Genomic DNA, 17,211 nt, shown 5'->3' on the forward strand with positions numbered 1-17,211 from the left:
CCTTCTCTCACCACTGTGCCTTTGCTTCAGATTATACCTGAGATAAGTCAGCCCTTCATTAAGTTGCTTATTGTCAGGGATTCAGTCACAGCAGTGAGATGGTGTGGAATACATAAGGTGGTGGCAAAGCTCCCTAGTCAGGTAGGTTAGCAAGAACAGGTCTGGATTACAGAAAAACCACAACTACTGTGAGATTGGATCTACTAGGTAAGAAACATGGCTACCTACACATGACCTGAGCAAGGAAGACACCAATAGACAAGCTAATGTGTAAGGGAAAAGCCCATGGGCCCTCACCATAGACAGAGAACTACAGGCAACTAATCTAAGAGCACATCAAATGGTTATTCAATAACAAATTCTCATCCCTGGAAACAGACATACAAGCAACATTATTTGAACTCAGCAATAACAATTAAAGAAAAAGAGGAAGGGCTATAACTTCTAATGAGAGCAAGGTGGAGGGGTACACACAGAGGGGGTGGGAGGGGAGGAAGGGAAAAGAGACATGATGTAATCATACTATAATTTCAAAAAAATATAATGAAAGTGCAGATCTAAATAAATGAAGAGTTTAGTTCAAGCTCTGGTGAGCCTCACGCAGAAAGAATGATCTGTGGCCCATTTATTCATGCTCTAAAAAGCATAAAAGTTTTCACATATCACACACATTGCAGACATCTGTGCTGGGCTCGACCCAGTTTAAAAAAAATAAAATCCCACCACCCCTAGTGTAAATTGCTCTGCTTGGTTCCCCCAACAATTTCTCAGTAATGTTTACATGGGACTCTTTGAATACATATTCAGCAATACTATCACAGCTGAGAGGCCTCCAATTGTCCTTGGGCCCCCCATCTCTCAAGCCTACACACGTGGCAACCATTCCAAGATGGCTTCTCTCTGAATCTATGAAGAATTTATTGGGTATCGGAAGTATGTATGGAAATGCTTCTTAAAAGAAGTAATTGCCCTAAAAGAGTAAATGCCCTAATCAAAAACCCCCTTTGAAGGCTTTCTTCAAAAATCTAAGCAGGGCTACTCTAAGCAAGGTATTATTTTTGCATTAGATCAGAAAGATTCTGTTAAGGGGGGAATAAAAGTTTTGATTAAAAGCTTTAATTCCAAGAACATTGAGGGCCAACAACTAGCAATTCCTTTGGCAATAGCAATATTAATATATTCCACTTTGTTTTAGCAGATAGTTTTTAAAGTGAGAAGGAAGAGCTCTCCATCCCATGCATTCCCAGAGGGAAAGAATTTTCCCCATCAGGGCTTTCCTCAGCAGAGAGATGCCAGAGCGCTTACTGCGGTCCTATGGAGTATTTTGCAACCATAGATTAGCTGTGAACATTCCTGTGACATTGCAAGTTTCTTTCTTTTTCTAAATTATTTTTACTATTTCTTCTGTGAGGCTAAAATTTCAGAATCTGATCCTAATTTTCTTCGTCAGGATTTTATCCGGTATCTATTTGTTCTTAAGTGTTGTCAAATATAATGCCAGCATTTCACAAGCCTAAGTATTGCCAGCTACAAGGTGGAATATGCATTTCATGTATTTTTCCATAACCTAGGACAGGAAAACATAAAAAGGCGAGTCTTTGTTTACAGCTGTGCACGGTTGAGTGTACTCTACTAATAGGGTGTTCCTGTCACTTCAGACCTGGATCTTTCCACCCTCCCCAGCTCTCTGCTAACACACTTTCCTGGTCAACTAGGCTCCAAAGATCCAACACAAATCTTCCTGTTGCTGTTCTAACTTCTCATCCTGCTTTCCAAGAAGCCTGTTTTAGATGGCGAGGATTATAACTGAGCTGACAGCTCAAATCCTCGCTGCACTGGTTACTAGACATGTAAACGTATTCTTCTGTTCTGCGGATTCACTTAAGGTTGTCTGAAAACTCAGTGAGAACTCTATTCGGTGCAGTATGGAGTCTGGCATGAGGAAGAGCTTCGGGAACGCTAGTTAACTACCTAACTGTTTTCCCCACACACGGAGGAAACGACAGTTGGACTCAGATGTTTTCCTGCTCTTTGTTCTTCCGACGGGAAAGTTAAGACCGTTAAGATTTTTTTCTTTGCAATTTTTATGGAGATAAAATTCAGCTAACATCAAACTCACCATTTCTTAATGTGTAAAACTTTATGTTCACTACATTGTGACCATAACCACTAATTCCAGAAGGCTTTCCTCACTCCAAAAAGAAACCTCACACACATTTAGCCATCACTCTTAATTCTTCCCGCCCCTCTATTTCCTAGAAATGACTAATCTACATCCTGCCTCCTTGCCTGTTTTAGACATTTCATATAAATGTAATTATGTAGTATGTGGCCTTTGGTGTCTGCTTTTGAAATAACATGGTGTCTCTAAGATTTGTCCATGGTATGGCATGTATCAGTACCAAGTTCATTTTTATACCTCAATAATATTCCGTTCTATACATATCCTTTATTCCTCTTCTATTCTTTATTTGGACAGCTGGTTTTTCGTGCATTGGCTATAAAAAATAATGCTACCATGAACATTCACATGCAGGTTTTTGTGTATATGTATGTTTTCAACTATGATCATTAAGAATTTGTTGCCTGCTATCACATGCTGATCAGTAGGGATTACTGTAATTGCCTCCAACAGACACTCAGGGTCATGGAGGTGTATTCGGTCTCTGTGACTTCACTCAGTGGCTTCAGCTCCAGAGTTGAGTTGAGTGGGAAGTTGAATTGCTTCAGCTTGAGCCCTTCCACACTTACTAGCAGATAAACTGTGATGTTCTTAATCAGCAATTTAGGTAAAGGCAAACTCAATGATGGTGTCCATACGTGTGTGTGTGTGTGTGTGTGTGTGTGTGTGTGTGTGTGTATGTGTGTTTGTCCTTGTACCTGTGGAGGTGTCTATGGGAAAGAAAGGTTGCCACCATGCCTTTCTTAATCTCTCCACCACCTTATTTTTTGAGGCAAGTTCTTTTATTGAAGCTGGAGCTTAGGAGTTTGGCTAGACTGCCCGGCCAGAGAGACCCACGTTCTCTCTATCTCCTCCACACAGGAGTGAGGTCAGAGTAGTACAGTCACAGGACTGGTTTTCGCTGGACACCGGTGATCTGGACAGAGGTTCCCATGCTTGCTCAGAAAGTATTTACCCACTGAGCCATCTTCCCATACCCATGAATATTATTATAGCAATGTAGACAACTCATACTGTACATTTGAACCACAAAAATACACAACAGAGTGAAGTGATTTCATATATATCTGGTATCTGGTTCTGGCTGTCTTGCTAAGGGGCTGGCATGGAAAAGTTGCCCCTCCCCTCCATCTAGGCCCTTTTGTAGCTCTTCAACCATTCTCTGAATTCAGAATCTAATGCTGACAGAATGTTTGGCAGTCATCTCTTTGAGGGATTTTTTTTTTACAGTTTAACAATGACTTGGAGTTTAGCAATGATTTTTACTTCTCAGAAATAGCTCCACATTAGAGGTGGACAAAGAGGATGACAAGGGTTACTGAGTGTGGTTTTTACTAACCAAAGAGGTATGTGCACCACAAGCTTGCTGGTGTTGGTGATTTCTCTGACAAGAGGTGGCTACACAGTTTCCCTTCTGGTGCATGATAGTTGTGTTTCCAGGTCTTTCCCCATCTTTTGTGAGCTTTTAGCCACTTCAGTACTGAAGGGCACATATTAAATGTGTTACAGACTATTTGAGAATAAACATGGGAATAAAGGCTTCCTTCTCTTAAAAAGGCATACTATTTTAAAACTTTCTAAGTGCATTTTCCCTAAGAGTATGAACATCATGCCCAAAATTCCCTTCCAAGAGGGTTTATCAGAGGATGAATGTGCACTGTGTCATGTGGCAGGCCCCTCCCACCACCAACCCTACTTTCTGTCTTGACATTAGATACAACTGGTTTCTGGTCTTAGCTTTGGAAAAGATGTTTTACCCCTTTAAGTAACAGCTTCCTTAGTTTGAAAACACTAATACTATTACAAGAGTCTGATGGAGGAAGGTCATTGGCTAATAAAGGAACTGCCTTGGCCCTTTTTTATTGGTTAGGACATAGGTAGGTGGAGTAAACAGAACAGAATGCCGGGAGGAAGAGGAAGTGAGGTCAGACTCGACAGCTCTCCTCTCCGGAGCAGACGCCTTAAGAGAGACACCATGCTCCCAGCTCCGGGGCAGACGCAAGCAATGAAGCTCCGACCCAGGATGGACATAGGCTAGAATCTTCCCAGTAAGCCCGGTGCTATACAGATGATAAGAAATGGGCTAGTCCAGGTGCGAGAGTTAGCCTAGAAGAGGCTAGATAGAAACGAGCCAAGCAGTGATTAAAAGAATACAGTGTCCGTGTAATTATTTCAGGGCATAAGCTAGCCGAGCAGGCGGCTGGGGTGTTGGGGACTAATTGCACTAATTAATCCTCCTGAATCATCATGGGAATTAGAGGTTAAAACATGTTGTACTGTGTTTATTCACTTGATTAGTGTACCATCTATAGTGACTCGTGTTGTTGGAATTGTTCACCATGAGAATAGCCAGATGTGAATCTTTAAGGATTCTACTTCTCCTTGGAAGGCTCATACGTCAGGTGAGGCTTTTCTGGGACATATTCCCCACTCTTGGGCCTGAAGCAGCAGCCTCTGAATACTCAGCTCAATCAGTGAGACTTTAACTCCAGACTGGAGTGAATTGAATTGAAAGAGAGTTGAGTGATAATGACTTGAAGATAGCTGATCAAAGATCTCTGCAAAAGTATACTGAAGGAACCAATTCTGAGTCTATTGTATGATAGATAGAAGAATCTAGTGAAGAAGTTTAAAGTCTCTGAGCTTCAGTTCCCTTTTCTGGGAGATGGAACAGTCCCATATAGCCTCACGAGCATGCTTAGAGTGCATAGTGAGATGCCTAAGGGAATTAACTGTCACTTGATAGGAAGGATCCCAACTGCCCAGTGAACAGAGGGGAAGGTGTTATAGGTTCACGTGGGCCATGGGAGCAAGGACTCTGCACCAGCTGTAGTCCAAGGCAGACACCAAAGAAGAAAATACCAGAAACAGACTGCATTTCACAAGAACATTTGAAAATTTTCATGAAAAGAAGATGACACCAAGGCCCCTGATCACCATGAGGATGTTACTAGCAAGAAGTAGGGCTCCCTTCCTAGGTCCTATGACTTACAAGTCTTTTTTTTAAATTGATTTTTATTGAGCTCTACATTTTTCTCTGCTCCCCTCCTTGCCTCTTCCCTCCCCTTCAACCCTCTCCTAAGTTCCCCATGCTCCCAAGTTTTACTCAGGAGATCTTAAGCATTATTTTTCTTTCCCCTTGGGAAAATGGACCAAAGAGTCTATTTGTAAATTTCCATGTTCTTCTTTCTGTGCTTCACTAAGTCCATCGCATCCATGAGGAAGTCCTGGGAGTCAATGGTTGATAAGAAAGATTATCTTGGCAGAGGAAGGGTGGTTGTTATCATGCCGTGGATATTGTTAAACATGTTTCGAGACCATAGAGTGCTGGGCTCTCAGTACAAGATGGCATTGCTTCCCTGGGGGTGGGTACCTATACAGGGTGTACTGTCCACAGGTTCATATTTCTCAGTACAATACGAATGGCGTGAGAAGAAACAAAGCCATCTGTAAAATATCTAAAGTCATTTTTCAGTGCATGTATAGAATTCACATTATAGAAAATTTAGAAAATACAAGAATACAGACATCACCTATAATCAGCCCACTTTCCCCCAGTAACTGCTGCAAAAAAAATGTTACCGTGTTTCATCTTAGTGAGTTTCACTTAATAATATGCTCGGTTTTCACTGGGAATTTTTTCATACCCATTACATTTAGTGTCCATATGATTCCTTTTTGAAATTAGAAGTTATTTTTTGATAAATGTCTGTGGGTACAGGCTGAGGGGTGTGGTTTCTCCATTTGAATGGCTTTGAACTTAACGACGTGTTGCTCCTTAGAACAAATAATAAGGGAAATTTAATTTTTCAGCACCCAGAGTTGTTTGTGTTCTACTCCAAAACCACCTCCTCCCCCCACCAGCATTGAATCCCCCTGAGGACTTCAAGGCATACAACTATGAGAAGCAACATCAAACTGACTTAGTTTCCATGCAGAGAACAATCTAGCGCTGGGTTCAGATATTTCTGTGAGCAGAGGAAAGCTCCAGGGACTTTGGAGAGAACTGAAGGAAGGATTGGCCCCTAACCAAACCCAACGAAATGAATTTGGTGGTCTCCGCTGACTTCCCAGCAAGTTTTAGCCTGCATTACAAATTCATCGCGCACAATTATGTGCAATTTGGCACAATTTCCAATCCCTACTTCGGAGAGGCCCTCTGTTTAGGGCTAAAGGAAGCATAAAAGACTTCTTGTGCCTGCAGGGAGCAGTTCTGAGGGGTCAAGGTTGTGCTACGTGTGGAAAAAGATAGGGTGGAAGTATTGTGAAGCCCAAAGAATCTAGGAATACGTGAACACTGGGCACTCGCTCTGCTGGCATTACAGACTCCTTAGTCTAAGACTCTGTTGAGACAAAATAAAAAAGTGACAGTTCCTGCACAAATGCTCACGGAGATTCTCAGCTATAGTGAGAGCAGGTGGGTTAAGAGCCATCGAACGATTTTAGTCACGTAACACCGCAACCTAAAGAAAGTTACAAAGTCAGTTTAGAAGTCATCAGGGGGAAAAAAAGCACAACCTCAGACTTGATGAGGTGCCTAATATGCTGGACCAAATATATTATGAATCTCTAGAAATCTAAAATATGTCTAGTGTTGCACTACACAGAATAATTGCTTGATTGAATAAAGGCCAACTCAGGAAATGAAAATTGTAACAATTAACTTTTCTTTCCACGGTCCACTCCTCTTACATTTCATCCTCAGGTTGAATGTGCTTTAATTATTTAGGTGGACTTTGCTAAGTAGCAAAACATTCTTTGTTTCATGTTCTCGTTCTTTAAAAGCTGAAATTTTGCTGACAACTTGCTGTGTTAACACTAAATGATTAGATTTCTAGGCATAGTGTTATGATCTGTATTCAGAAAGAAGGCCATCCAATGTCATTTATAGCTAGATATGGGGAGCAAGGGATAGGCAGTCCAGGTGAACTAGAGTTAACACGCCATTATGTCCTTTCCTCCGTGAGTCCTAAACTAGTGTCTAAATTCATCAGCTGCTGAGACTAGAGTTCCTGATAGTTAATTATAACCCCAAATAACCCCTGATGATTGAATTATCAATAATTGAAATTTAAATAATGGGAAGCACCAAACTGCTGATTACTATAATAGACTGAAGAAATTCAACCAAGTAACCAAAGGACAAAAACCCAAATAAGCATAATGTTGGCATTTCAGTTTATTCCAGGAATGTCTGGGATGGATGTGAAACAGACTGTCCTTCTAACTGAGAGTAAAAGGACTCCCTCTAGCCAAGTTGGTGCTGCTTGATAATGGAATCCTCCCATCTCTCCCTCATGGCTGACAGTGGCCCTGGGTCCCAAGCACCTGGTAGTGAAATCAAGACTGCGCCGGGCAGTTGATAGAAAAAGGACTCTCTTCATTTCCTTCTGCAGAAAAGTGAGGTCCTTCCTGTATAGATGACTTGCTGCTGACTGGAGAAACCTCTGCCCCAACTACGCCACTGCCCAAATTGCTTCTGATGGCTAATGTGATTCTTTTGGGGGCTGACTGAAAAAAAAAACATAAACTTCACTGTGTGGGCAGTTGAGTTTCCTATTTGCCTGTATAAATTGACCAAGACTTACAAGGTTTAATTAACCCTTTGTGAGGCAGCATGGAAAGAACTTGAGCTAATTGTTCTTATTTACTCTGCCTCTTATAAGCTCTGGGACCTTGAGTTCAATGACTTAGCTTTTTGTGGTTTGGTTTATTCATCCTAAAAACAGGAATGGAACCTTCACAGTTTTAGCAAGGAATGCTGGTGAGCCACATAACACAGGCCATGACACACAGCTGTAGGCCTTTGCAGTCTGTGTATGAGACACTTGTGAGACTCTGAGACAAGGAGGGTAACACACGACAAGTTCTGGTGAGTGTTTGAAGAATAGAAGCATCACAGGTGACGACATTTTCTTCCTGATGCCCCTGCTTTGGTTCCAGAACAGAGGAGAAGAGAAAAATTGAAAAAGAAGAAGTGATGGAATATGGAGAGCAAAATGAAGATTGCTTGAGGCTTTCTGGAAGCCATGAACAAAGGAGGAACACAATTAATTTCCACTGGAAATAGAAAGGGAACACAGTTTCTAGCAATGCCCTCTGAAATCCTAAATAGAAAACAGGGTGGCACTCACTGAAGTATTGTGACTGCATGGCTACATCTAAAGTTAAAAGAAATTCTTATTTCAAAGAGAAAATAGGAATCCAGAGGGAAAACATGGGCTGAAGGCATCTGGGAGTCCTGGTGTCTGGGTACCTCATGAGCAAGCGACAAAGGCACGAGCCCAGCAAAAGCCAGGGAGATTCCCAACACACCGGAGGGCAGTAAGGAAGATACCACACAGAGAAATGCATTGTCCTTCCTTTTGTTTACCTGCACTCTGAACAGAATAACTCAGACACTGGGCCCCCAAATAAAAACTCAGATGGCAATTTAGACTAAGGTAGGTTCGTGTCACGAGTGCCACAGAAGTAATTTTAAAAAAATGGTTCTTTTTCAAATGATATTCAATACCTGTCTTAACTCTAAGAATACATAAGGAGCATGAGTTCTCATCAAAACTCACAAAAAATATGAAAACCGTCATGTAATATGATTGATAATAATAATAAGCTGGTATATGTATGCACAAACAAACTACTGAGATCATATTTGATATCATAGATCATATAGAATCATAAAATATAAAGAAAGTAATGGTGTTAAAACAGAGAAGGGAAACGTGTGAGAGGAATAAAATGGAGGAGGATACAGAGCCCTGCTGTAGATTTTGAACACAATCTCCCTGTGATGTGTTCTTGACAGATGGTAGTAATGGTGTAATCTACTTTATATTTACTTGGGGATGTACTACAGCCATGTTTCTCTGAATGGAACCAAGTGAGAAACAGGGGAGATTAAATTTTTATGAGTTCCACAACCTTTCTGTTTTGCTTTTGTTTGTACTTGGTTTATCAAATTTTCATGACAGAAAAAGCCAACCCTCCAAACAGCCTGCTTCTATCCATGTGGGGAAGTCATCAGCAGGCTTCCCGCTTCTCTCTGTCATTTCTGATTTTTTTTCTCAATGTCCCCAAGCACTGCAAGTTCTCCTTAGAATGATGTTTCTAAGTTTCTTCAGCAGGGATGGCTAACTCATTTCTGAGACACCAACCATTCGGAGTGGAAAACATCAAAATGGATGGGATTTGTTGTAACATTCATCTACTGTCAAATATAGTCCTTCCCGTGATGCACTGAGGATGAACATAGTGACACTTCCTCAAAAGCTCTTTGCTTTCTCTTCTTTAACCCTCTTAATTTTCAATTTATGATACGAGATCATTTAGTTCATGGAACTAAAGTACCTTCAAGCAATCTTTCAAATGGCAGAGCTTCATATTTTCTCTGATATTTTAATGTGTATATAAGTGACTTAATGAACAGCTACAAGGTACCAGTCTCTGTTGTTCAAATAACTGTCCATAGAAATCCTTTTTTATAAGGTTTATCTTTATTTCACGTGTGCCAGTGTGACTATGTGTGAGAGAGCCTGTAAAGGCCAGAAAATAAACCAGATCTCCCTGGGACCAGGCGTTACAGGTGCTTGTGAACCACTGAAAATGGGTGCCAGGATCAGCCCTACAGCTCTCATGATAGAGCAGCAGTGGTTCTTAACAGCTAAATCATCTCTCCATCCCCTTTCGCAACAATTCCTACTCTTATAGGAAACATCATGATCCAGGTGATGTCATTAATCTTGTTCAGAACAGGGGTGGAAATGGGAGCAAAACCATGAGTGAATCAAATGATGTTTTTAGGCACTGAATTAGACAATTAGTGTCCAGGTTTTCAAGCCAGATGATAGTTGCATGCTCAGGTGACTACATGGGCTGGCAGGAACTTTGTGATATGATGGACCACTTTTAACACATAGAGATCTATTCCTCAAATGGGTCACGTGTATCCCTGCCTCGGGATATTGAAACCTAGTCACCTCACATGAGCACCACACACCTGTGATCTTGAATACACGTTACAAGATGTTTTTGTGTCATAGAGATGCTTCCAGTGAGCTCATAGGTGGGGCTCCTTTTCCCAGGCTGACTGTTGTGATTCAATAGTGTGCCCTTGCAGAATGCCTGCAGCCTACACCTAGGGCAAAGGAGACTAGCATTCTTAATGCTGCATAGGCATGGCATGTCTAGTACTGTGTACACGCCTGTGTATGCTTTACTTAGACCTAGTCTAATTCCACTGCTTTATGAGAGGATGTGGAGCCTCTGAGAGGTTAAGGATCTGTTGAGTAACTCACAAGTCAGTTAACAGAAGCAGAATCATTGCCCTCCAAAGTGTGTCTGCAATCTTTATGTTCATTTCCTGCCTTCCCTTTTGAAACACTATATTTAGTTGAAATTTCATAGTTGTAGCCTAAGCTGCAGCCTGTGGTGAGGCCGTGATCGTTATTAGGGATGGTGAATGCATTTGATTTTATTAAGGATCACCGAATAAACCCATGCTACAATCGTCAGTCATCTCAAGAGCATTCACTTAGTGCAGACATAATAAAATTACAGGCATCAAGTGCTTACTACTTACTTAGGAGTTCTAATACCTGGTCCAAGATTTTTATATGGAAAGTATAAATAATAGCATTTCTTTGGTGGGTCAAGCAGAATATCTGCTTTATTTTTTGATTCTTGACTGCTATTGTTTCTATGAATAATAAGAATTGTATTCTGGAATTAAAATACTTCATTTGCAAAATCTGCCTGCATATAGCAATGCAAAGAACCAGAGATAAGTGATAATCCAGTAAGACTATTACAGTAATAAAAAAGTGAGCAATTAAGTGTAGTTTCTGTAGAAAAGAGGAATTTGCTAGATTTAACATTTTTAAAGGAGAACTCACAATTTTAGGAACAGTTTATACTCTGTGTATAGACTCTGTGTACACTTGACACTTGGGGTAGCTTAGACCTATGAATCAGATTGCCTGGATGGAGCTCAGCTATCACTACTACGTATTAACTTGTAAGGACTAAGGGGAGTTAATTAGCCTCACTTATTTTTCTCAACTATAAATGGATATAATAATTATGCATTTGCCTCAAATTTTTAATTGACATGACCATGCAAAGCACTAAACAAGGTGCTTCATGCTTGCTAAGGGCTCAGTTAGTGATGTCTGTTTATATTCCTGTGATTAGAGCTAGCAAGAGGCATTGGCATAGCTTTCAATTCATTGTTTAGTACATATCTAAGCAATATCTTCTCTTTAGGTTTGGGTGTGTGCATGCATTTCATCATGGGTGCAATTCAAACTTCTTTATTTAAAAGAGAGCTCAGCTTTGCCACATTCAATTCAGCAGTGACTCAGAACTAAACGGGGCACACCTTTTTGACTTGTTGGGCACAGATGAACCCAGATGTTCTTGCTTTTTCAAGATTAAGAATTGAGAAATCAAAACCTCAACTGATCATCTCAAACCGTGAACTTACATGTAGGCTAAACAAACTATTTCGATAAAATACTCTAAGCGGAGGCAGTTATATTTAGATGTTGCTCCTATTGTCATGAGACAGTTTTTTTTTTAAACTATTGTTTAAGAGAATAATGGATTTGGTAGAAATTCCTAGTGACCTTTACATCCAATATTTTAAAATTTGGTATCCTCGAATAACACCATTTCTAAACTTTGAAAGTTACTTCTTACTTTAAGCAATGCATGGCTTTGTAGAAAAAGCCCTCTGAATAAAATGCTCATATAAATTTTATTCATGTTCTGTTGCTTTGCATTTTGAGCATTAGAAGTGTATGTGCATTACCCATTTGGACCTAGTTTGAAAATCATGTTTTATGTTTGCTTTTTGATATAAAGCTATCATAGATATCATGCATTCCATCATTAGAATAATACTTTGTGATTATGTAGCAAACCTCTGTCTCCTGCAGTGGGTATTTTAATACGGGTGGAGTACGTCTCAAACTTATATCACATTGCAAATCGAATATATTGCCAAACCTTAAAAACACACTAAGCACAAAAGGGAGGCTTTTTGTCTTAATGGAATTTTATATTTTCTGACTTTTTACCCTTAGATTTACTAGATATATTTATTTGCATTATAAATAAAAGTTTGATAAAGCATAATAGCATGGTTATCCTGCTCTATTTAAGTAATTCTTTGAACATACATTGTTAAACACAAAAGGATAATAAAAATTATATTAAGCAGGGTTTTAGAACTGTGAAATACACTAAAGTTTATCAGTTCTATTTTTATGTTCTGAATTTGGAAGATGTATTTCACCATCATAAATAAATGTGGGTATTAGGATTTGAGAAGGCAAGGGCTTATTCTAGTTTAGAATATCTTTCGGGGGCCAGATATGGTTTTGATGAAACCCAGAACTTATAGGGTAGATATGTTATATAAATAAAACAAAAGTTTCTCCTGCACAAGGATGACTTTGGGCTCAGCTATGATATCAGATCTGAGATCTTGCATGGCCCTTTCTTACCACCGGTGGGTAACTCCACCAGGGGTGTACTTTCAGTTAACTGAACAATAGTAACTCTCCATGTGTTCTTGAAACAGGAATTTTGAATTAATACAAGAACAGACTGAGATAGCAGTTACCTGAGCAAAAAAGGGAATCTGCTAGCTACAGTTCCCTTTGACAGGGTTAGAGAGGAAAAACAAAACACAAAAACAAAAAAAACCTCTGTTGCAAAGTAAGATCTCTTTGTTTTATGACATATTTCTTTGTTATAAGAATAATCATCAGGATAAATAGTTTACTGCCACCCAGATTCTTTGTATTGCTTTTAGTTGTTTTTATCCCCTAATCCTTCAACTCCTTCCACATCTACCCTGTCTACTCTTACCTCCTTACCCACCCAATCGTAGTTGACAAGGGCCACTATGTAAGTATCTCATCTGATCAGCACAGCTTCCTCATGGAAGGAAGAGAATCGCCTATTTTTACATGAGGAAAATTAAAAAAGGGAAACTTCAGTGTGACCCCAGCCAGAGGTCTTAATAATGAACTTGAGTTGAGATCTTCAGACGGTTAGTTCAGGCCCTTTCTGTTACCACACAACCAAATCCCCACTTCCATAAGACCAGCTCTGTAAAAGCATGGTGTCACCATGATATGCCATCAAGGTCTTTGGGTCCGCTGTTAATTAAAGGCTTGCTGCCATCTATCACAGACAAAATACAGTACTCAGGGGTTTGGTTGCATGTGGGCTCTCTAAAATACAGGCTTTCTAAATGCATAACCCTACTTCCTCATTCCACATTGAAATATGGGACGAATCATAATAAAAAGAACTGTAACTGTCATAAAAATAACATCAAAATAAGACAAAGCAGAAAACTGTGGGTCAATCTCACCTACCAAGTCATCCCAAAGCTGAACCTGTGGGCATGGCATAGACAAGATCCTGTCTGGGTCACATGTGCCAGTGGGGCTGATGGTCAGAGCTGATAGTTGGGGAATCTTTTATTTTCTCAAACTCGCTGCCATAACTATGAAAATTGCAAGATTAACTTGAATTATTTCTAGATCTCGTTCCCATCCAACTCAAAGATTCAGTTACTTGTACATGAGTTCTGAGCATCCAAAATTTTGGCCATTAATCTCTGTGCTGCAAAGTGAACTCTGAATTAACGGACCCAGATGACAATCTGGGGAAATTTTTATTCTAGACTAAAGACTGGTCAAAGCTTTTCATTTTTCTGTGAGGTTATGTGAAACTTCAGCTAGTACAAATCCACCAAAGTGATGGATCCTCATTTAGTAAGATTGTTTGGTCTTGTTTGTAAGTGCTCTCGCCCTGCTGAAAGGACAGTGAAGGAATTTAAACTCGTGTGAAGCACAGCTGAGTCATCTTTGTTTTCCACAGTCCTTTTGGATCTTTTATGTTTCTTTCTCAAGATAACATCTGAAAGCGGGGACAGAGCTCTCTCTGCCTTTGGAGTTAATAGAGAATTTAGAAATCTCTCATATTCCACTTAAGCTTCTACTGTGATCTTCTGCAAGGTATATTTATTTCATGCATATAGGCGTTGTATGTATTATATGGATGTGTATGTATATATGTATACTGCATGTGCATATAGTCTTACAAAGGCCAGACGAGCCAATCATATCCTGTAGTGGTTTGAATGAGAATGGCCCGCATCAGCTCACATATTTGAATGATTCCTAGTTGGTGAGCTCTTTGGGAAGGAATAGGAGGTATGGCCGTGTTAGAGGATGTGTATAATTGGCAGTTTCCATAACTCCCAGCCGCTCTCCAATAATCACACAGGGGCTTATATTAATTACAAAAGTTCGGGTGATAGTTAGGCTTGTTACTAACAAACTCCTATATTTAAATTAACCCATATTTCTATTTATGCTTTACCCTATGAAAGTACCTTTACTAGATGGCATGTTCATCTCCTGCTCCCTCCACATCTGGCTGGTGACTCCTGACTCTGCCCTTCTCCTCCCATCATCCTTCGTTTGGTTGCCCCGCCTATACTTCCTGCCTGGCTACTGGCCAATTGTTTTATTAAACCAATCCGAGTGACAAATCCTTACAGTGTACAAGATCATTATTCCACAGCCAATGTATGTCACTGGAGATGGGCTTTCAGAAGCCCATGTCAGGCCCTGCCTCCTGCTTGTGGATGAGATGTGAGCTCTCAGATTGTGCTCTACCACCATACCTGATGCCATGCTCGCTACCCTAAGAGTCATGGACTCACCCTTTGAAACTGTAAGCATGTCCCCAATAAAATGCTTCCTCTTTTAACTTGCTTTGGTCATGGTCACGGAGCCTCCTGTGGCAGTAGAACACTAACTAAGACACATGACCTTGAACTGAAGTTGCAGGCATTTGTGAGCCATCATGCAAGTGCTGGAAACCAAACCAGGTCCTCTGCAGGACCAACAAGTGTTCATAACTGTAAAGTTATCACTTCAGCAGTGTGCCACACCACACTATGCTGTGCTCCTTCATGACTCTGTATTCCCTGGTCCTGTCAACGGGGACTTGTTAATATCTAGGGAGACTGGAAATATAAATCCAGCATCTTACCAACTCTACCACCTAACTCTACACACCAGATCCTTCTCTGGTGCAAGCATGCCCAGCTAAGGCTGGGGAAACACTGTAATGCAATTCCTACTTAAGCCCCAAGTTACCACATGGACACTTCATCTTTTTTCTTTCCATTCTTGTTCCTTAAGACATTCTTTCTAGGATTTTCACTAGGGCACTAGGAGCAGTAAGGGGTAAAAGGGGAGATAGTGTGTGTCTTTCTACCTGTGTCCACTCTGAACACAGTAGTGGACAGACCATGCAAAGATGACAGTAGCCAGCATGGACTGTAGCAATATTATAGACCAGCAAATATGGAGGGACTTCTCCATTTGAGGAGAGTTCTACTCCATCTTGGAATTTTCCAGTGTCCATTAGACGCGGACTCTGCCAGTGCTTCTTTTCCTTGGCTATAAATGTTTGTCACCCATGAAAAATTTACACATAGATAATTGTTCAAAAAAAACTGATTTAATTTGAATTCAGTACAACCTAAGCCCAGGAATTTTTTTTAAAGGTCTCTATGTAATTCTATGAGGTTCAAGTTCATTCCATCACTCCCCTTTCTTTTTACTACTTGTTATGCAGCAGCTTTGACCTCGTACTCCATTGGAGCTGTTATGAAAGAGGTCATTCCAGTAGAGACATTTGCCTCCTGAAAGAGGAGACCAAACCGAAGTTGATGTATTCCTTAAAGGAAGCCTATTTCACGTATGAATGGAATTATGCCTAGCCTCATGTCTGGCCCACTGTGTCAGGAGAAAGAGGCAATAGTGTGGCAGTGCACTGGAGAGCGAGCACACAACACAATCACATGCTATGTATCTCAAAAAGTCAGAAGAAATAGTTTTCATTACTTCTGAATTAAGTGATAAACATTGGAAGAAACAGGTATCCCTAACCGTATTTATGCATTATAATCAATATCTGTATATGGACTATATATATATATGTGTGTGTGTGTGTATATGCATATATATACATATACACTATATATATATATACATACATATATATGAAAACTACAAATATCAATTAAGGAAATCTAAAAATTTTAAACATAGATACATAAGAAGTAAAAAAATTCAAATATAGATTAAGAAACATGAGATCTTTATTAGGACCAGGGCTCTAAAACTGGATCCTCACACAATCGCTGCTCTGTGAGCCTGAGCAGTCACTCACTTCTCGCTGCGTCTCTAATCTATGAAACAGGGGTGTAATTGCAGTCTTGAATCTGTTTCTTAGGTTGCCCTGGGTTAATGCATGTCCTATATATGCTGCCAGATACCTTAGTGGCCATCCGGGTACTCTTAACTATTTGATTTTACATTACTCTTTTCTAGTAATGGAACGATGACTATGGCCATCCAGATTTTTTGGGGTCTCTAATTTATTAAATAAGAACTTTGTGGAAAACTTAAATTACTGTTCTGTGTTCTTTGTTTCTGTGTTTGAGACAGATTTACTTTGCAACCTAGATTAGACCCAGCTTACATTGTCCCTGTGTCCTGATGGGATCACAAGCTGTGACAGCATGTCCCATTCTGTTCCGCATTCATTGAGAACATGGACATGGAATTTTCTATGTCTAAACCAACTGGGTAGGTGTCTAAGTTTAGGTGACAATATAGGTGTAAATAGTGATTACTTTTAGAATTTGTAAAGGCCTGGTGCTGGTGGCCACTGGAGCCAATTGTCATGAGACAAGGTGAACCAGGGGCTGCACAGCCCCCAGAGACTGATGAGGACTTCCTGCCTGCGACTTGCAAGGCCTCTGACTTCACAGAGACCAGCAGATGGGACTTGTACCTATACCATACCACTTTATGGTAGAAGGAAACTTCCTCTTTCCTGTCCCTCCCCTTCCAGGAAAGAGTGGTGGGAGATGAGAGAAGATAAGAATGATTATTTCCGCTTGCTTCCATCTGGCATCTTTGTCACATTCT

The sequence above is a fragment of the Microtus pennsylvanicus genome, chromosome 13, assembly GCF_037038515.1.
Source record: "Microtus pennsylvanicus isolate mMicPen1 chromosome 13, mMicPen1.hap1, whole genome shotgun sequence".
NCBI lineage: Eukaryota > Metazoa > Chordata > Mammalia > Rodentia > Cricetidae > Microtus > Microtus pennsylvanicus.